The following is a 22,140-nucleotide window of genomic DNA, read 5'->3' as shown; positions in this document are numbered from 1 at the left end:
ACTGTTACAGGAAATGTTAGAAGTATGCGCAGAGCAACAAAAGCATTTGGAAAGAGGGTGGTCATTTTATTTGTGCACATATATTCCAGAACACCCTTTGGAGTTGATCCTGCTGAAATGTATCTTGAAAGGGCTTTTAGTTCATCACCTAAATCACTTGCATCAATATCATGCATGTCATCATGTTTCAACATTGTCTCTAGTGCCCTGCATTGCTGATGTAGGTCTTCTTCAGGTACAGTGAGGAGTTTTGGAATATCATACAACATCTCAAATATATTGCTGTGTTCCTTGAGCTGCATGAAACGTTCAGCTGACTGTATTTCACAATCTAGCACCTGGTTAAAGAATTCAACTTTGAATTGTTGTTTGGGGTCTCTTGTGGGATTATCCTATGCCTCGTAATCAAAATGTCATCTTCTTCAGAGACCCTTGTATTCTTGAATGGGTGGGAAAATAGCTTCAGTGTGAAGTTCCTCTGCCAACTTCTGTCCACTCTTTCAGAACGTTTTGAAATCCCTCGTCTGACCGGTAAGACTGTAGGTATGACTTTGCTTTGTCCAGTTGTTCCATTGCTCCAGATATATCAAGGTCAACACCTTGAGTCTCTTGCTTACAACATTTCAAACATTACATCATGCCACAACACTAAGCCACACAGAAATTTGAAGTTATGTATGTTTCAGGTGATTCCATTTCCCTCTGCCACTGTTCTCCCACAAACAGTTCCTGTCATTTCATTATCCTCCATAATGGCAACTATGGCATCATCTATCTTCCCAATTTGGTGTTTGATAGGCTATATCGCCTCCACTCGTCTTTCCCATCGTGTGGCACTCAGTGGTTTCAGTGTCAGAGAGGATGTTCCCAGATGTTACTTCAATATTTGCCACTGATGAGTTGATGCAGAGAAAAATAGACGCTTTGAATTACATTAAAAAATTCAGCAGCCTCACTAGAAGCTCCTGCTGCATCACTGACCACCAAGTTCAATGAATGAGAACTGCAAGAGACAAAAAAAAGCTTAAGGGTTTAACTCTTGGATCCGGGACTGCACTCCTCTATTCTTTCCTCTCATGTTGGCACCATTATTGTAGCCCTGACCTCTCATGTCAGCTATGGCAATTCCCGTATCTTCCAGCTTTTTAAGAAGCACATTTCTCATACCAGCTCCTGTAGTATCATCAATGTCAATAAATTCTAGAAAATACTCTGACAGTCACCATTGCAGGGACATTTTCACTAGGTTCTGTTGTTGTTACAAAATGCACCATTAAAGTCATTTGTTCCATATGGCTGTTGTCAAGTGTACAGTCAAGAATAACAGAGTAGTATCTTGCTGACTTCAGATCTGCCACAATCTTCTGTTTGACTTTTGTGCCAGTAACTGTCTGATATCATTTTGAATTGTTTTCCCAAGGTAGTGGTGTGTGTACATTTTGTGGGTGGTGATTCTTCTGGAGTATAGCATCAAACTCAGCCATCAGCTCCACAATTTTAAGGAAGTTTCCATTGTTTGCCACATACAGCTGATCTGAAGTGCCACACAGTGCTAGGTTTTGGGTAGCAAGCATTCTCACAATGGCAATGAGCCTTTTCAGAACATTTTGCTAGTAAAGAGATTCTGATGCAAGCTTCTCTTGATGCTGATCATCTATGGTGGTCTTTAACCTTAGTCTCATCTCAAGCTCTTTCCACCTATGGAATGCTCTCTGGTGATTTGCTGCCTTTTCGTGGCATGCCAGATTTCTAGGCAGATTTTTCCAATCCTTTGTTCCTGTAGAACCCAATGTGGCTGGAATATTAGACTGGAAAAGTTTGCAACAAAAACAGTAAGCAGCATTCTGGGTTTTTGAGTACATAAGCCATGGCCTCTCCACTTTGTCACCATTGGGGATTTCACGCCAGTAATGTGCTGGATGGAAACTTCTATTTTCATTGTCTTTGGGGAACATGAAGTTTTTCACTTGCTGTGGCCCATGCAGTACAAGGAAGTCCCTCAGGCTACTGTTCAAGTGGGCCCATAGTCCTGGATCATCTAGACTTCAGGAACTAAACTCAGCAGCAGCTGTTTCTTGAGCCTCCACCACACTCTTCTCTGATCTAAACTTTTCTTCAGGAATGTGCATGGTTACATCCATTTGAGATGGAGATATGGATGCTGCAGTAGCAGCCAGGTCACCTGCACTCTGACTAACTGGAAGATCAGGCATTTCCTCACCACTCACATCCTCACTGGAGCCGGAAGGCTCAGCGTGAACATTTGTGTCTGTGTATCTCAGAAGAGCTCCTTCCTGCTTAGATTGAAAAGCTTCCTTTGCTTTCTTTCTTTTTCTGAATGCTGCCCCAGAGGGGCGTTTTCTTCTTTCACTCATGACTGCTGTTCTGTGCCAGCTATAGTGGCTCTCAACACTCAGTTGAAGGGGACAAATACGCAGACTGGTAGCAGGGCCTGAGTGAGGGAAGATATCACTGTCTTAAGGGCCTAACTGGCTCCTACTACTTCAGTTGACTGCCTGTTCTCCTCAAGTGGGTTCAGGGAAGCAGCAGGAAACAGGAAGCTCCCTGAGAGGCTGGTGTTAATCAGTCCAGGTTCCTGGGGGTGCTAGAGCGGTACATAAGAGGCTCCTCCTCCTCCCTGTTATTTCCTCTCATCTTTTTTCCTGCCTGCCTGTTATGTCTCTTGTGCCCTCCTTCCTCCAGCACAGCACTCCACCGTATCTGTGCATCTAGAGCAGAGAGAATACATACACACCAGCAGCAGACACAATTTTCTGCACTCTGGGTCCTAGTGGCGCCCCTCCACAGTCTGGCACTTGAGGCAGCTGCCTCAGTTCGCCTCATGGTAAGGCCAGCCCTGTCCCCAGGTTGTTTACTATTTCCAATAATTTGCCAAGCCACTTTTTATCTTCAGTGCTTTAGTGCTCTTCACTTATGTGCTGCAATTAAACATAACTGACTCAAAAGTACTGAATGGAGTAGGAAGGAAGGAATACAATACATATTATTACAATACCTTAGTCCCACAAAAACTATAAGTCAAAGTTTGAAACTCAGAGAGTTCAGACTTTACATTATTTCAGTACTAGAGCAGCAATTAATCACCTATGGAGAATTTCACTTGGTTTTATGAGCCTATTAACTTTGACAGTCATGAAAATATTAAACTGCTCCCTTAGCAACAACCATAGCAAATGGCACATACGGTGTTTATGAACCACAGGGCATGTTCAAAAAAGGCAGTATAGCAATATGAAAAATAAATATTGCTTCTTACAGTAAATATAACATCACAATACAGACAAACAGCAATCAAAGGGCTGCCTCACATATCAATGTGCACTTTCCAAAACTCGCAATGCCTCCAAGGAAACTTTAGTAGAATTTCAATTTAGAAACATTTTTGTTCCCACAGTATTTTTCTTCCCTCATTCTTTACCATTAAGGCAACTGCATGAAAACTTTTGTTTTGTTTTGTAAAAGGTCATCTGCTCTTATCCAAGCGGAAGTCATGGGGCCAGCTCCTCGACTGGTGTAAGTCAACATAGCTACAGTGCTTCTACGGAACTACACTGATTTTGACAATTTTAGAATCTGATCTACAGTCCTTTCCATATGCCATTGTAATATTTTGCACAGCAGGTTTGCTATCATAGGAGCATAGAAATTGACATACTAGAATAGCTCAGCAGTCTATAAATTCCACATCCTGTGGCTTAACCCCCAAAAGAGGATCTCACTTATTATGGCCATTCTGAGCTAGACCACAGACCCACCTCTTGCCACAATTCTTTAGTCATAAAGACATTTCTTGATGAGTGAAAATAGAATAAAACTCTGAATTTTGCTAATCTGCACATTTATAATCCACTCACAAAATGGTGGTAGCACCTCGCTTTGCAAGCAAAGATTTAATAGCTCAGCATTGCAGTGAGTTTTCATAATACTAAAACAGTTATTTTTGCAAAATACAATATAGAATAATCACCAATACTTAAAAAGTTATTAAATGTAGCCATAATGCTACATGAACAAAGCATGTTTTGTGATGTTATCTATTCTTGATTTTCAAAAACAAACAAAATGGGGTTTTGTTCACTTGAATGTTAATATGCAAAATTCAGTAAGCCACAATGAGTCTCCCAGGCGATCAGAATGAATAAACATCTACTTCTTTCTTAAAGTGCATATCAGATTCTGATGATTGTGGTTTTATATGCGGTGAATAGGTTTAGGCCCAGATCCTGTAACTGACACTGTCCTCCAGGGCAGCCTTGCTGAAATCAGGGAGTTCCCCACAGGCATAGCACGCTGCCTGTGCATTATCAATTCCAGAATTGGGACTTTAGGGTATGTCCACACAGTATTTTGGAGTGGGACCAGTCAGGGTCGACAGTGTTCCTCATCTGGAATATTGTGTGCAGTTCTGGTCTCCCATGTTTAAGAAAGATGAACTCAAACTGGAACAGGTGCAGAGAAGGGTTACTAGAATGATCCAAGGAATGGAAAACCTACCTTATGAGAAGAGACTTAAGGCACTTGGCTTGTTTAGCCTAACCAAACGAAGGCTGAGGAGAGATGATTGCTCTCTATAAACACATCAGAGGAATAAACATCAGGGAGCAAGAGGAGTTATTTAAGTTAAGGGCCAATATTGGCACAAGAACAAATGGATAAAAACTGGCCGTTAACAAGTTTAGGCTTGAAATTAGACAAAAGGTTTCTAATCATCTGAGGAGAGAAATTCTGAAACAGCCTTCCAAGAGGTGCAGTGGAGGCAAAAACACTATCTTGTTTCAAGACTGATCTTGATAAAAATTTATGGAGGGAATGGTGTGACCAGGTTGCCTACAGTGGCATATGGCCTATCTGCATCTGCTATTAACAACTATCGCCAACAGCCAGAGATGGGACATGAGGTGGCAAAGGCTCTGAGTTACTACAGAGAATTCTTTCCCAGGTGTCTGGCTGGTGGGTCTCGCCCACATGCTCAAGGTCTATCTGATCACCATAATTGGGGCCAAGAAGGATGTCATGCTGTCTGGAGTGGCTCAGGAGTGAGAATACCAACCTCAGGGCAGCCTGTTAAGAAGCAGGGCACAAACCCCAAACTGGTTGTGAGTGCTATACTTAGATTTCACCAACCAAGTAACAAGTATAAACTCCTCTGTCTCTATACAGTCTTAACATGGAGTCACAGACAGTCCCGTTGGGCATTTCGATCTATCTTGCTACCTAAGCACACTTCCTCTGTGATAGATGGTCACTTTACACCAAAGATCAAAAAATATTCAGGTTACTTCCAGTCCCAAGAGATCAGTCATTTACTCCAGGTCAATTTGCACCTTAGGTCTCATACCAAAGACAATGCTTGTAGCCAATACTGCAACAAACTAACTAGAGGTTTATTAACTAGGAAAAAGAAACAAAAGACTTATTCATAAGGTTAAAGCAGGTAAGCATACACACACAAATAAAATATAATTATAGGTTCAAAAAGTAATATAAGCTTCTATAATAAGCAAGCTTTTAAGTTCTTTGGGGCTAACCTAAGCCAAGCACCTTGGGGATCTCTTTCTTATGTTTTGGAATCTTTGTCCTTTAGAATGCAAACAGCATAAAAATCCCTGACCAGAAGGAATTAGGGTTTTATCCCCAGCTCCCTAGAGTCCAAGCTGATGGGACAAGTGCTTCTGCAGTAACTTTTTCATAGGTGGGTCGCATAGGCAGCGAGTTCTATGGGCCTGTGGTGCCTGGCACCAGGTATATACCCCAGTGCCTGACTCCAGCACTGTTTGAGGCCAGGTCTCTCCCTTGGCCCCACCTGCTGCCCCTGCACACTCCCTCCGCACATCCCCAGGTGATTTAAAACAGCCCCAGGGCTCCCACCCACCACCGGCAGCGCAGTGGAGCTGAGCGGCTTCTGCCTGCTCACTCCACGTGGCTGCTGGCCCCTCCCTATGGCCCCTGGGCGGGGTGGGTTGGGTCTGTGTCCACGTGCACTGCTCCTGCCCTAAGCATCCCTGCGGCCAATAGGAAGCTAGGGGGGCAGTGCACAGAGGCCCCCCCAGCCTGTCCTGCCTACGAGCCCCAGGTAAGCGCAGCACCCCCACCCCATCCCAGAGCCTGCATCCCCACCCCTTCCCACCCCCAAACTCCCTCCCAGATCCTGCATCCCATCCCTCCACACCCCCTCCTTCCCGCAAACTCACTCCCAGCGCCTGCACCCCCTCCCTCTTCCCACACACATCCCCTCCTGCTCCCAAACTCCCTCCGAGAGCCTGCACCCTTGAACCCCTCCTCCTGCATCCTCACCCTGCCCCAGCCCGGAGCCTGCACCCATTACCCAAATGTCATCCCAGAGCCTGCACCCTAGACCACCTCCCCCACCCAAACTCTCTTGCAGAGTCCAACCTCTCACCCCTTCTGCACCCAAACTCCCTCCCAGAGCCTGAACCCTGCACCCTAATCCCCTGCCCCAGCCCAGGGCCTGCACCCCAGACCTTCTCCCCCCACCCAAACTCCATCCCAGAGCCTTAGGCAGGTGGGGAGTGGAGTTTGGGGGGATGGAATTTGGGGGGGGGGCGGGCTCTGGGAGTTCTGGGCACCACCAAAATTTCTACAAACCTGCCGCCCCGGACATAGATTGTAGAGGGTTTTTCCCTTCAGTGTCTGTTGTCCATGGTTTCATAATACTTATTCCTAAGAATCTATTAATATGGGTATAGTAAGACTTGGGATGTTTTAATCACTGAAATCTAAACACATTAATGGCAACTGTTTAAATTTCCAGGAAGAAGAGAGTAGAGTTCCTTGTAAATGCTTCACATATCTGTACTGTTCTTCTGGTTCTCTCTTTCAGCCAATGAGAACAAAGAAAACTGATATCCATAATGGAGAAAAAAATGTAGTAATTTTAGATTTAGGGCCAATTTTTGTTGGCCTGTTTTTCTATACAAAGATAAGCCAGCACAGTGGAAGGAATTCACTAGCTATGTTGGTGCAAGAGAGCTTCAGAGGGGCCATAAGATTTCTTCCCTCACCTCCCATCCAGAAATAAACCTGGAGCAAGAGGTCCTTTGCCTGAGCTGAAGGACAGCCATAGCTAGCTCTGAATACTTCCTTCCCACTCCCAGGCTCCACAAGAGGCCTCAGCACAGGAGACATTCTGGAGGAGAGAGGAAGAGTAACCAGAATGCTTTATGCTCCAGCTGTTCTGTAACCCTGCAGCGATCCATAGAGACCATTGCAGCTAGGGTACAATTTAGGCCAGTCCTCATAGCTTCTGTAACCTGTGCTGGGAACCACGTTGGACCCTGACAGGTCCTGAATAGAGGAGGTTCAAACCACATCTCCTAGGTCCTTGTACCAGCCCTATCACCGGGACAGAGAATCTGGCTTGGTGTCAACAGCCCTGCAATTATCATGAGCAACTGTACAATAACAAATTGTGATCTATGTGGTTGTTGTGAATTTATTTTCTGTGGACTATGGAGATGTCTTCATTACTGTGTAAACTTGAGTTATCTACACCTGAGTTACTTCTCTTGAGCTGGCCTAGTTCAAGTGAGAGAAGCCACACTGTGAAATAACACTTGGGCTGCTATGTTCACACTGGTGCTGCACTCAGCACTTCTGGGGGCACATCTTATGGTGCGTTGTGATGAAGTAAGTTGAGCTGCTCTATGAATTCTTTCCCAATGAATTGGGGAAGAATTTGTCTGACCTTTCTGGGCAGATGGGCCAAGTGTGGGAAGGCACTGCACTCGAGTGGAGCAAGCCTGCATACACACTGCAGAGTGGTTACATTAGCAGGTTGTGTGAACTCTGGCATTAATCTATAGCCGGTGATGGCCAGCCAACTCAAGTTAAAAGCACCACCACACTTGAGTGAAGGATTTTTGTGCATGGACAGGACTTGAGTTATAACTCACGTTAACTTTTCATGGAAAACAAGCCTTATATCTTGGAATGTCTAAGGGCAGGTCTACACTACGGGGTTAAGTCAACCTAAGTTACACAACTCCAGCTACGTGAATAACGTAGCTGGAGTCGACGTAGCTTAGGTCGACTTACTGCAGTGCCTACACCGCGCTGGGTTGACAGGAGAAATTCTTCTGTTGACTTACCTTGTGCTTCTCATGCTGGTGGAGTACCGGAGACGATGGGAGAGCCATCTGCGGTCGATTTGGCAGATTTCCACTACGTCGATCCCCAGTAAGTGTAGACATACCCTGAGATATCTGCCTGTGAGCAGGAACAGCAGCCATTTTTGAGGCAAGACTTGATGTAACATGTTATAGAGGACACACTGTTTTCCCTCATGGGCCTTGTCTTCACTAGAAAGTAAGGTTTTGTTCTTAAGTTAGCTGATTCCTATTAATTAACTGTAGGAATCCAGCATATTACATTAGGTGAAGTTTTTTTCCCCTGTTTTGTGAGTTTTATATAGGGCTTGTCTACACTAGCACTTTACAGCGCTGCAACTTTCTCGCTCGGGGTGTGAAAAAACACCTCCCTGAGTGCTGCAAGTTTCAGCACTGTAACATGCCAGTATAGACAGTGCACCAGCACTGGTAGCTATGCCTCTCAGGGAGGTGATTTTTTTAGAGCGCTGGGAGAGCTCTCTCCCAGCGCTCTGCCGTTACTACGTTGCCAGTGAAGATGTGCCCATAGTTTCAGAACAAACATTTTACAATTATGGAGCAAACACTTAAGTATTACCTTAAAGCATGGGATACAGATATTATAGGTTGGATTAATTCATGTAGCATCCTACAAGCATTCCATAAAGTCTAAACACATCCTTATAACACTAATATCTATTTTAACTATGCGCACCCACAGGTAAGACAGACTGGTTTGCAGCTATGCATTTGTCAGTGTTCAGTGAGTCCTGGGGCCTTGGCATGAGCTGGCACCTGGTCTGCTAGTGTCATAAAGGAATTCCCCTAGGTCAGACTGGCAGAGACCCTGAAGGTTTCACCTTCCTCTGCAGCATGAGGCACAGATCACTTGCTGGTTTTAACTAAAGTAAACGGGGGATATTCCGTAACATCCAGTCTTTAAATCATGATTTCAGGACTTCAGCAACTCAGCCAGAGGTTATAGGCCTACTGCAGGAGTGGGTAGGTGAGGTTCTGTGGCCTGTGATGTGCAGGAGGTCAGACTAGATGATCATGATGGTTCCTTCTGGCTTTAAAGCCTATGAGTCTGTGGGTACACTACAATAAAAAACCTGCAGCATCGAGTCTCAGACTCTGGGTCAGTTGATTTGGGCTTGTGGGGCTTGGGCTGCTGGACTCAAAATTGCAGTGTGGACATTCAGGATCAGGCTGGAGCCCACACTCTGAAACTCTCCCCACTCACAGGGTCTTAGAGACTTGGCTCCAGCCTGAGCCTGAACATCTACACTGCAATTTTTGATCCCACAGCTCAAGTCCCACAAGCCCAAGTCAGCTGATGCAGAGCACCCTTGGCCATACCATGGGTCTTTTATTGCCATGTAGACGAACCCTGTGAGACAGACTGGCTAGTGGGGCTTGCACTATTATTCCAAAAATAGTTGTGTAGGTAGCACTTTGAAGTTGTGGCTCGGGCTGGAGCTTGGGCTCTGAAGTCTAGGGAGTGGGGTAGGCTTCAGAGCCTGAGCTCCAGCCAAGCCACAACTTGAAAGTGTTGGCAACAGATGCTTTTAGAGCGCGAGCCCCACCAGCCTGAGTCTATTGACCCAGGCTGGAAGGCTCACTCCCATCGGCTCCAAGATAGTTTGGAGTTAGCAAAATCTAGTTCAAGTTTATAAGCATTTCTGTAATTTAAACCCATGATTTTATTTAAAGGGAGAGTAAACACTTTTCTACATACAGCACAGAACTCACTGCCATAATGTATCAGTGAGTTCAAAAACTTAGAAGTCTAAAAAGGATTAGATATTTATATGGATAACAAAAATATCCACAGTTACATAAATTGGAATACAAGTGGAAAGAGATTATAAAGCCTGCTCCAAAGCCCACTGGAGTCAATGGGAATCTTTCCACTGATCAGCAGATTTGGATCAGACCCATATATACCCTGAAGGATGAAGGTTTAACAACCACTAACTGACAGAGGTTAGAAAGAAACTTCCCTGTCAGCTGGTATTCTATAATTGACTCCTTCCTCTGAAGCAGCTAGTACTGGCCACTGTCAGAGACATTATACTGGACTAAACAGACCACTAGTATAATTGGGTATGACAATATCTATATTACTAATAGAAAAATCAGTTTTGCTATTTTTTTTTAACTAAAAAGACAATATTTTTAGAGAAAACTGCTAGAATCCTAAATTTTTTTATTTTACTGATATCCCTCTATCAGGCAGACTGAATAGATATAGTTACAGTGTTACATAGAATTTTATGAGTACTGGTGAAAATTATCAATTTCACAGAAGGGTTTTAAACCATCTTATCCAGACACAAGTTCGGAGTCCAAAATCTAATAAACAAATTCAAACATAAAATCACTCTGACATTAAATAAAATGTATTTCTATGGAACAAACTGTCAGTCTATTTTCCTTTCCATAAGTCTCTTAATAGGTCTTGTCAACATTTTTCATTCAAAATTTTTTTTTCACGATAAATGGTCTTTTTCAAATATGAAAACTGTAGAGGAAATTTAACTTTTTTGAAAATCTGTTTTTTTATTTTTTTTTATCTTTTTAGGAAAAAATCCCCCCAAACCTGAAAAAAAATCAGTTTTCATCCCCCCCCTTCCTCTCTTTACCTTTCCCCTCCCTTTTTCCCCTTTTCTTCTCTTTCGCTAGCAAAAAAGGGGGAGGAGAGATGAAAGAAAAGGATGGAAAGGAGGGAGGAAAAAGGTTTCAATTTTTTTCATAGAAAGTTTTGGATATTTGTTAACATTTTGAGGAAAATTAAAATTAATTTTTCCTATATAAAACATACAATTTTGACCAATTCTATCTCTTAAGATATATCTGTGAGGAGCTGGTTTGATTTTTTTCATGTGAATTTGCTGCTGGTTAAAGGTGCCAAATTAACAGCTCTGGAGAACAAAGTCTTTTATTTATCCACAGAACAGGTAGCACCTGTTTCTTCCACACTACACCACAATTCTCACCTGGAGGGCTGCAAAAGAAAAAAAAAAAAAAGAAGGTCCAATTCAGATCTGAATTTTATTTAGATCTCATTTACACCACTTTTACACCAGTGTGACTCTACTGAATTCAACAGACATACTTCTGATCTACACTGATGCAAGTGAGAGAAGAATCAGGCCCAAAGAAATTGGAGCAAGACATCTTGCCAATTCAGTCCTTGGCCTCTCTACCAAAGCTGCCAGCCAGCAGGCCAATTAATGCCAATGGTGGGGTAATTTTTGTGAAGTAGGAACGTTTCCAGTGGGAAATGGACTAACACCACACAATTAATTTCCTATCTATAGATTGCCACATAGTGATGAAATGGCAACAAGTTTAAGTCACTACCAACCTGAGCTGACTTCAACCAGCAACCTCAAGGTAGAAGGCTCTTTATCCAATTCCCAAACCAGAACCTGACTTTTATGGGTTTTTTTTTTTTTAAACAAAAATGTAACTGATGCATTACCAGCAGTTACCATTCATACCCAGCTGGACAGTGAACATTTATTTAAAGCTGCCATTTGTGGAAACAGGCACCAGTGATTTCAGTTTAAGTTCCTAAATTATATTCAGTTGCTGGCAGCAGATTATTCAGTATTAAACTCTCTAGTTTCAGTTTTGCTGACTGCTTGAATCTAGAGGAGAATAGGGCTGATAGGAAATGCTCTCTGGTGAGCTGAAACATAGATAAATACATTTGTCCTCACTGTAGGTCAGTCACTATGGGTCCCTTTGGGAGTTGGTAGTTCCAGGAATGATATCACAGCAGGTCAAGTGGTCTGACAGCTGGTCTTTTCATAGTGGTGACCCATTTATCTTTCTGAGATTCACTTGTTCAGACCGAAAGACAACAGGATCTTCACTTTGCTTTTTTGAAACAACAGAGACATCCAGTGTCTGACTGGTTAAACTGCAGGTTTCTTATGTATAACAAGATATGCTACCAGATTTGTGTGTATACCCCACATTCTTATGTACATATGTATACTTTAAGACATCGGTTCTCAACCCCGGGGGTCCACAGCCCCCAGGAGACCATGAACAGGTTTCAGGGGGTCCATCAAGCAGGGCCAGCGTTGGACTCTAAAGCCCTGGAGCCCCGCTGCTACGTTGCCTGGGGCTGAAGCCCTGAGCCCTGCCACTGGGGCTGAAGCCAAAGTCTGAACAATTGAGCTTCGTGAGGCCCCCTGCAGCATGGGGCCCTGGACAATTGCCCTGCTTGCTACCCCCGAGCACCGGCCCTGGCTTTTATATGCAGAAACATAATTGTTGTGGCACATGTGGGCCATGGAGTTTTTATAGCATGTTGGGGCGGGGGGGGAAGGGGCATCTTGGAAAGAAAAAGGTTGAGAACCCCTGCTTTATGACATTAAAGCACCTGGGGAAAGATCATCCACTGGTTGAGGCACAGGATGGGGAGTCAGGAGATCTGAATTCTATTCCCATAGATTTTCTCTGTGATCTACAAGTGACTTTACCTCTCCATGTCTCAGTTCCTATATCTGTTCACCCCCCACCCCCAGGTTTAACTTCATGACCCAGTTTCTCACCTGGTGTAAAAGGGTATCGTTCTATTAACTTAAATGGAGCTACACCAGTTGATATCAGCTGAGGATCTCCTCCTAAATCTCCTGCCTTTCAGATATTTGAAGCTACTCGACTAGAACTTTAGATGTAAAAAGCACAGTTATCTCCATTTTAACAATGTATTTCTGTCTGGGAATTATATTTACTGTACAATCTTTAACGACATAAAATACCACAGAATAAATGTAGTAAATACTGAGATGGGCCCAATGATCTAATGTTTGTGTCAAAGTAAAAAAAAAAAAAAAAAAAAGGGCTTTTAAATCTATCAATGTAAATCAATACCATGTAGAGCTTTTCTTAGAAGATCATTCCACATCCCTATTTGTTGTGCCATATCTAAATTACAGATAATGTAAGCTTGTTGGGGCAGAGACTGCAGCTTTCTAAATCTACAGAGAAGTGCCTGGCATATCTTTGTGTAGTGACGATAATAAATAATAATACATATCTTTCTAATTAAAACATGTATCTGAAAAAAGTATGTTGGTAGAAAGGAGAGCACAAGTGACCTGAAAAGGACTAATATTCAAAATCTGGACCAGTGTGTGAAGGATTTTCATATGAAATGTGGCACCTGGTACTGTTAAAAACAGTTTTGGCGGCTTTGTAAATAAAATATATATATATATTTTAGCATAGTATGACCGATATAAAGATTATGCACACAACATTGAGTACTAAAGTCAGAGATAAAAGTAAGCCGGTTTGGTCCGGTACAGTGTACCGGTAAGAGCCAGTACACAGCCAACCGTACTGGTGGTGGCAAAGAGCCCCGGGGCTTCGGCGGTGATTTAAAGGGCCGGGATTCCCATCTGCCACTACCGCGCCAGCAGCCGGAGCCCCTCCTTTAAATTGCTGCCAAAGTCCTGGGGAACCAGTGGCAGCCGGGAACCTCAGAGCTCCAGCGGTGATTTAGAGGGCCCGGGGCTTCATCCCTTTAAATCGCTTCTCGGGCCGCAGGGTAGTGGAGGTGGCCAGGAGCCCCGGGGCTCTGGTGGCAATTTAAAGGGCCCAGGGCTTCGGCCCTTTAAATCACTGCCAGAGCCCCAGGAAGTGGCGGTGGCCGAGAGCTCCAGGGCTCCAGCCCTTTAAATCGCTGCTGGAGCCCCAGGGTAATTCTAGCAGCTGCGGCGGCCAGCAGCCCCAGGCCCTTTAAATCGCTGCCGGCCGCACTGAAGGGCTGGCTGGGGGAGTCTGGCCCCAGCCCCGCCCCTTCCGGTCAAACCCCACCCCCACCTTGCTCAGGACGCGCTGCATAGCGGTAAGCCCCTTAAGTTACTTTCACCCCTGACTAAAATAATAGGTAGAGAATTAACACCCAATCCTGTACTCCTTGCACAGTTTTGGGGGTAACTAAGGAATGCCAGACTAGGCCTGTAGGGGCAGATCCTCAGCTAATGTCTATCGGCACAGCTCTATTGAAATCAGTGGCACTAGGCTGATTTACATCTGCTGAGGACTCAGCCTTTAGTGTGGTGCATCCTTTGTCATGTCATGCCAACAGTTCTGTACTGACTGATAGAGGACCACTATTCACAGGAATAAAAACTGTAGCTGAGGGCGATAGCAGATGGTTCTGTTCTTCATTCTGCAGTGGATTTTTGTATGTGATCGTGAACAAGTCACTTAGACCAACATCTTCAAACTTCGGTGCCTGAAGCTAAATATGAGGTCTGATTTTTGGAGGTCCTGAGTACTAGAGCAGAAAGATGGTTTTGGGGCTCAGGTACTGAAATTTGGCTCATGAGAGCAGTATTCTATTTCTAGGTATGCCACACATTTCCTGTGTAATCTCAGGTAAATCACTTAATGTATCTCTGTCTCAGTTCCCCACCTGAGGATAATAATACTTTCATTGTCTGTCCTGTTTATTTAGATTGTAATTATAGTATTTCAGGGCAGGGATTGTTTCTTACTCTGTGTGTGAACAGTGCCTAGCACAGTAAGACACCAATCTCAGTTGGGGCCTCTAGGTACTACTGTAATGCAATAATAATTTGCAGTTCCCAGTGAAGCCAACACAAGCAATGAGTGCTTACCACACCGAAAATCAAGTCATTTATTTAGGTACCTAAATATGAGGTTAGGTGTCTAAAACACCTAACTTTAGATACCTATGTTAAAATGTTCACCATAATCTCTGAGTATTAGTTTCCCCATCTATAATATGGATTTAATAATATTTATTTATCTCAGAGGAAGGAACATGATAAAGCTTAGTTAGTTAATACTGGGTAAAGCAATTAGGGCTTTTTGGCTAAAAGGCAGCTACTGAAATATCAAGAATTAATACATCACTTAAAACAAGCAGAATGAGCTGCAGTGAAAAGGAGTCTCTCACACATCCAAGAAGCATTAAAAGGATATTGGGCCAGACTCTGGCCATGGAGAGCTCCGCACGAGTCAGGAGGGCATGTGCAAAAGTGGCTTTGAATATATTTATAATCCCCTGCTCTACACAGGGCCAGTCTCCTTTAGCTTAAACCAGCTGCCAATGGTCCAAAGGAGCCATTACATCAGCTGGGAATCAAAAGTGTATGGATGACCTGACCATACTCCCTTTTCCCCAATCTCCCTTTTCCCCACTCACAAGCCCTGCATCAGTGACAGGGCAGGGGGTTGATACAGAAACTATTGTGGTCACTCTATGCCACCTGAGGATCTCCCTATGCTGGGGGAATCCTGCTGTGGTCAGTTAAATGATTTTACAGCAATCTTACAGCAAAACAGGTTTGTGTCATGTCCACGGGAGGATCTGGGCTACTGCATTTGCCACTTAAAAAGAAGAGGAAGTATGTTAATAGATATGTAACATTTTTGGAAACTTCATTAACAAAATAAGTCAATTTAAACAGGCTAAAAACCACTAAATGCTTTTCCTCCTGTGTTTTGAATGGATGAGCAAGGCAAGGAATATGGAAAATTATTAGACATGCCACAAACCTATTTTATAATCTGAAACCTTTTGAAAAGGCTGGCTGTGGGATATATTCTCAGATACATTTCAACTGGATTTCTCACCAGTGCAAACTGAAACTGTATAGTGAACTGAATTCCTTTTCAGAGTAACAGCCGTGTTAGTCTGTATTCGCAAAAAGAAAAGGAGTACTTGTGGCACCTTAGAGACTAACCAATTTATCTGAGCATAAGCTTTCGTGAGCTACAGCTCACTTCATCGGATGCATACTGCGGAAACTGCAGAAGACATTATATACACAGAGACCATGAAACAATACCTCCTCCCACCCCACTCTCCTGCTGGTAATAGCTTATCTAAAGTGACCACTCTCTTTACAATGTGTATGATAATCAAGGTGGGCCATTTCCAGCACAAATCCAAATAAATTGTTATTTAACAAATAAATTGGTTAGTCTAAGGTGCCACAAGTACTCCTTTTCTTTTTGTGAATTCCTTTTCATCTTCTTTCTCTCTCCCTTTCTCTGTGTGAACATTAGCAAATAGTCCGCAACATGAACAGTGAGAGCGCTTCCCATAAAGATTGGGAGTTTGAATTGTTCTGTGCAGCTTATTTACATATAAGTTACACAACAGGAGAGAAAAATATGTATTGTTTACTTTGCCCTATTCCTATAGGCAGCCAAATAGTAATAGCTGGTTGTGAGTCATTTCCTGAACATAACTGTTAGGCCACCAAACAAAGCATCTTTTAAATTATTTTTTCTTTCAAGTATCTTTAATAAAATGAGGTGTAGTTGTAGCCATGTCAGTCCCAAAACATTAGTCAGTCCCAGCTGGTCCAATAAAAGATATTATCTCACCCACCTAGTCTCTTTAATAAAATGAGTCATTATTAATGATTTACACAAGTTATGACAACTTAATAAACTCATCCCAAACACTTCAGCAAAACATTTTTACTGTATCCACATAAAGGATAGAGAACATTTGCAAACAGAGGTTATTCTAAGTCCTTGATCCTGCATTGTGATTGGCATGGATACAGCAGTCCACCAACATAGATCTCAGTGCCATATTGGGGCATCAGTGGTAAATATTTCAGGCTGAAAAAAGGAGCCTAGGAACGGAGAATCTAGTTCTGGTAAGAGCTATTCTCTTTGGGGATCTGAGTGATACAAACAGAGAGGAGAATGCTCCTGTTTGCACAGAGAACCCATATCAGAAATGGGATTCTTCCAACCAGATTGGGCCCTGTTGGACTAGGCACTGTATAAGGATTGTCTTTAAAGATTGTACATTCTTTGGGGAAGGACTTTGTCTCCAGTGGAAAGTGCCTAGCACATTTTGGGTGCTAGCACAATAAACAGTATTATTTTTCTCTTCTATAGTGCCTGCCACCTGAGCTACTCAAAGCACTTTACAACCGTTAATGAATTGACCCTCACAACACCCTGGTCAGGTAAGGTACTATTATCACCCCCATTTTTCAGATAGGAGATCTGAAGGAGAAGACGACGTAAGTGACTTAACCATGGTTTCACAGGAACTCTGTGGTAGAGACAGAAAGATGACCCAGATCTCATGACTCCTAGTGGAGAATGGTCTCCCAAGACTGGACTATTCTTTTCACATCTTCAAGGGGCAGAGTGAAAGGACAGCCAAACGAAACCTATAGCCCAAATCTGGAACTGAATTGGTTAGCTCTGTAACATGACCACTCATGCTTACAACTTCTGCCTGAAAGCTTTGTTACAAACACATTTCCTCTATGGAGAGCTTCTTGCTAAATGTTATTGTTACTATGCAGAACATTTCTGTAGGAAGAGCCTTCTGCATTAGTACATAACATACATGAGGAAGAATACATCTGAAAAGGTTTATTTGTATGTGACGGCAAGGCTGCACAGAAAAGAAGGTTGGTGCCACTAGAGGACAGTGTAATGCAAACAATGGAAGAGACTCTTGTGGCTTATATGGTAAGTTGACAAATACACACACATGGCACTGACTATTGTTTGAAAATCTAATACAAATAAGATGGTTCCATCTAATTGCAGGTCTCAGTGGAGTGAAGGGAAGTGGGCAGGTGGGAAGGAATGGAGCAATCTTTATGTAGAATTACTGATTTACTGGGACACTGTATAGGGGTGTCATTGCATAACCACTAGTGAGATAATGCACTTAGTGAGAAGGCTCAATAGTGCCAGACAGGGATCTTACACTACTCTCCTCATCTTGTAATAGAGGAGAGAAACAGTTCACATGGCTCTAACGTTGCTGTCTGGTACAAATCCTAAAATGCTCTCTCATTTTTTCTGCCCTGACTCAGGAAAACTCTCCTTAGCTTCAGAAGAAAAACTGCAAGTCCAAGTAAAGATTGAGTGAACTGAGGAAGGACTTAAGGGTTTGACCCACTGAGAAGCCATTAATGCAGCTAATGGGATCATGCAGAAAAACATTCTCCCAATGAGATGGAGATGGATCAGGTAGTGGGATGGAACCAGGAGAGCTAGGTTCTCTTCCTGACTGCCACTGACCTGCTGTGTGACCTTAGGTATGTCGTTTGACCGCCCTGGGCCTGTGTCCCCATCTATAAAATAGGGAGATATTTACTCATCTTTGTGAAGTGCTCTGAGAGACATTGGTGGAAAGCCCTAGAGAGTAAAGTCTTATTACTAAGCTTGCAAAGAAAGGATAAAAGGGGAAAATGACACTCTTTATTTGAGAGAACTTTCTCTCTTTACATTTGCATACACAGAAGGAAATTACAAGATGTGCATTAAAGGGTCAAGTACTGCCTCCACCTCTGTGGCCACATGAGGGTTCCCTGATGCTATTTTGCTGCCCAAGGAAGTGGCAGAATTGGAAGGAGACACATAGGAGACACACATCTTCTGCATGGGATGGCATGCTGTAGTAAGAGGTCCTGAAACATGAACCCTTGTATCAGAGAGGCCTAAAGCCTGGTCTGAGGCCTAAAGCCTGAACCAAAGTACTTCCAGGCATTGCTAAGCAAAGTAGGGCTGTGAGCCAGAGGCAGGCCCTAACTGCAGAACTTGGCAAGAAAAGGGCTCTGAGAAAGCACGCACTAATGATATTAGTAGTAATAAGAGGAACGTGTGCCAAGATGGCACCTGGACATCCCGATATGAGGACACTTCACAGAGATAACAAGGAAAAGTCAGGTGCATCACAAAGACAGGGTCAAAAGGACAGCATGATGGACAGATCTGTTTGTTTCAACCAACATGATCGAAGGGGGAGACAGCACCTTAATGAGTCAAGGGGCTATACCTCAATACGTCAGTAGGGACGAGTAATCTGTCCTGCAATTGTATAAAAATAGGTCTCAGAGTGCATAACTTTGTCCAGCGTAGGGGGCAGTTGAGTGTCCCGCCACTGACTGAGCTGTGTCCATTGCCAGGGGGCACATATTCGTAGTATGTCCTGTGGAGTCTATAGGAAACTATTACTGTGCTTCATTTGACAATAAACCTGGCCGGGTGCCTTCGTACCTTATTAGAGTCTGTAGTCTTTGGGGGTTCTCTTGGGGTCTGCTGTGTCAGCTATCTGCGCAGAGTTGGGGCAGCACACAGAGGGAACACGCATGCAGCTGACTGTTATCATCATTGAACCAGAGCGGAGCACCTCACCTGTAGCTACTGACAACACATGCCATTCTGCAGAAGCTCCTGGCAAGGCTGCATTCAGGGGGAGAAGAAAGCGGGAGAGCAGGTAGTTGATGAGATCAGAGGATCTGCTGTGGAACAGATCCCGCAGCAGAGGTGAATAAGAGGAATATAGGGAAACAACCTTCACAGAGCACCTCTGCCGATGCTCATGGCTCATAGACTCATAGACTTTAAGGTCAGAAGGGACCATTATGATTGTCTAGTCTGACCTCCTGCATAACGCAGGCCACAGAATCTCACCCACCCATTCCTGTAACAAACCTCTGACCTATGTCTGAGCTACTGAAGTCCTCAACTCGTGGTTTGAAGACTTCAAGGTGCAGAGAATCCTCCAGCAAGTGACCCGTGCCCCACGCTGCAGAGGAAGGCAAAAAACCCCCAGGGCATCTGTCAATCTGCCCTGGAGGAAAATTCCTTCCCGACCCCAAATATGGCAATCAGCTAAACCCTGAGCATGTGAGCAAGATTCACCAGATACCCAGGAAAGAATTCTCTGCAGTAACTCAGATTCCACCCTATCTATTGTCCCATCACAGGCCATTGGGCATATTTACCGCTAATAGTCAAAGACCAATTAATCCCATCATACCATCCCCACCATAAACTTATCAAGTTTAGTCTTGAAGTCAGATATGTCTTTGACCTCCACTGCTCCCCTTGGAAGGCTATTCCAGAACGTCACTCCTCTGATGGTTAGAAACCTTCGTCTAATTTCAAGTCTAAACTTCCTGATGGACAGTTTACATCCATTTGTTCTTGTGTCCACATTGGTACTGAACTTAAACAATTCCTCTCCCTCCCTGGTATTTATCCCTCCGATATATTTATAGAGAGCAAACGTATCTCCCCATAGCTTTCTTTTGGTTAGCCAAACTCTTTGAGTCTCCCTTCATAAGACAGGTTTTCAATTCCTCGGATCATCCTAGTAGCCCTTCTCTGTACCTGTTCCAGTTTGAATTCATCCTTCTTAAACATGGGACACCAGAACTGCACACAATATTCCAGATGAGGTCTCATCAGTGCCTTGTATAATGGTTCTAACACCTCCTTATCCCTGCTGGAAATACCTCACCTAATGCATCCCAAGACCACATTAGCTTTTTTCACAGCCATATCACATTGGCAGCTCATAGTCATCCTGAGATCAACCAATACTCCAAGGTCCTTCTCCTTCTCTGTTACTTCCAAGTGATGTGTCCCCAGTTTATAACAAAAATTCTTGTTATGAATCCCTAAATGCATGACCTTGCACTTCTCACTATTAAATTTCATCCTATTACTATTACTCCAGTTTACAAGGTCATCCAGATCTTCCTGTGTGATATCCTGGTCCCTCTCTATATTGGCAATACCTCCCAGCTTCGTGTCATCTGCAAACTTTATTAGCACATTCCCACTTTTTGTGCCAAGGTCAGTAATAAAAAGATTAAATATGATTGGTCCCAAAACTGATCCCTGAGGAACTCCACTAGTAACCTCCTTCCAGCCTGACAGTTCACCTTTCAGTATGACTCGTTGTAGCCTTCCCTTTAACCAATTCCTTATCCATCTTTCAATTTTCATATTGATCCCCATCTTTTCCAATTTAGCTAATAATTCCCCATGTGGAACTGTATCAAATGCCTTACTGAAATCCAGGTAGATTAGATCTATTGCATTTCCTTTGTCTAAAAGAATCAGCTATCTTCTCAAAGAAAGAGATCAGATTGGTCTGGCACGATCTACCTTTTATAAAACCATGTTGTATTTTGTCCCATTTACCATTGACCTCAATATCCATAACTACTTTCTCCTTCAAAAATTTTTCTAAGACCTTGCATACTACAGATGTCAAACTAACAGGCCTGTAGTTATCCGGATCACCTTTTTTCCCTTTCTTAAAAATAGGAACTATGTTAGCAATTCTCCAGTCATATGATACAACCCCAGAGTTCACAGATTCATTAAAAATTCTTGCTAATGGGCTTGCAATTTCATGTGCCAGTTCCTTTAATGTTCTTAGATGAAGATTTGGGCCCCCCGATTTAGTCCCATTAAGCCGTTCGAGTTTGGCTTCTACCTCGGATGTGGTAATATCTACCTCCATATCCTCATTCCCATTTGTCATCCTACTTTTACCCCTAAGTTCCTCATTAAAGGCTGAGGCAAAGTATTTGTTTAGATATTGGGCCATGCCTAGATTATCCTTAGCCTCCACTCCAGCTCAGTGTTTAGCGGTCCCACTTCTTTCTTTGTTTTCTCCCTATTTATATGGCTATAGAACCTTTTACTACTGGTTTTAATTCCCTTTGCAAGGTCCAACTCTACAGGCTTTTGGCTTTTCTCATTTTATCCCTACATGTTCTGACCTCAATAAGGTAGCTTTCCTTGCTGATCCCTCCCAGCTTCCACTCCCTGTAAGCTTTCTGCTTTTTCTTAATCACCTCTCTGAGATGCTTGCTCATCCAGCTTGGTCTACAACTCATGCCTATGAGTTTTTTCCCCTTTCTTGGGATGCAGGCTTCGGATAGTTTCTGCAATCTTGATTTGAAGTAATTCCAGGCCTCCTCTGCCTTTAGATCCACAGGTTCTTTAGTCCCATCCACTTCCCTAACCAATTTCCTTAATTTTTTGAAGTTAGCCCTTTTGAAGTAAAAAAACCCTCGTCACAGATCTATTTTTGTTTATCCTTCCATTTAGTTTGAACTGAATTAGGTCATGATTGCTCAAACCAAGATTATCCCCTTCAACTATTTCTTCTATGAGGTCCTCACCAAAACCAAATCTAAAATGGCATCCCCTCTTGTTGGTT

This window comes from Eretmochelys imbricata, chromosome 3 (genome assembly GCF_965152235.1).
Source record: "Eretmochelys imbricata isolate rEreImb1 chromosome 3, rEreImb1.hap1, whole genome shotgun sequence".
NCBI classification, from domain to species: Eukaryota; Metazoa; Chordata; order Testudines; family Cheloniidae; genus Eretmochelys; species Eretmochelys imbricata.
This window is presented reverse-complemented; position numbering follows the sequence as displayed.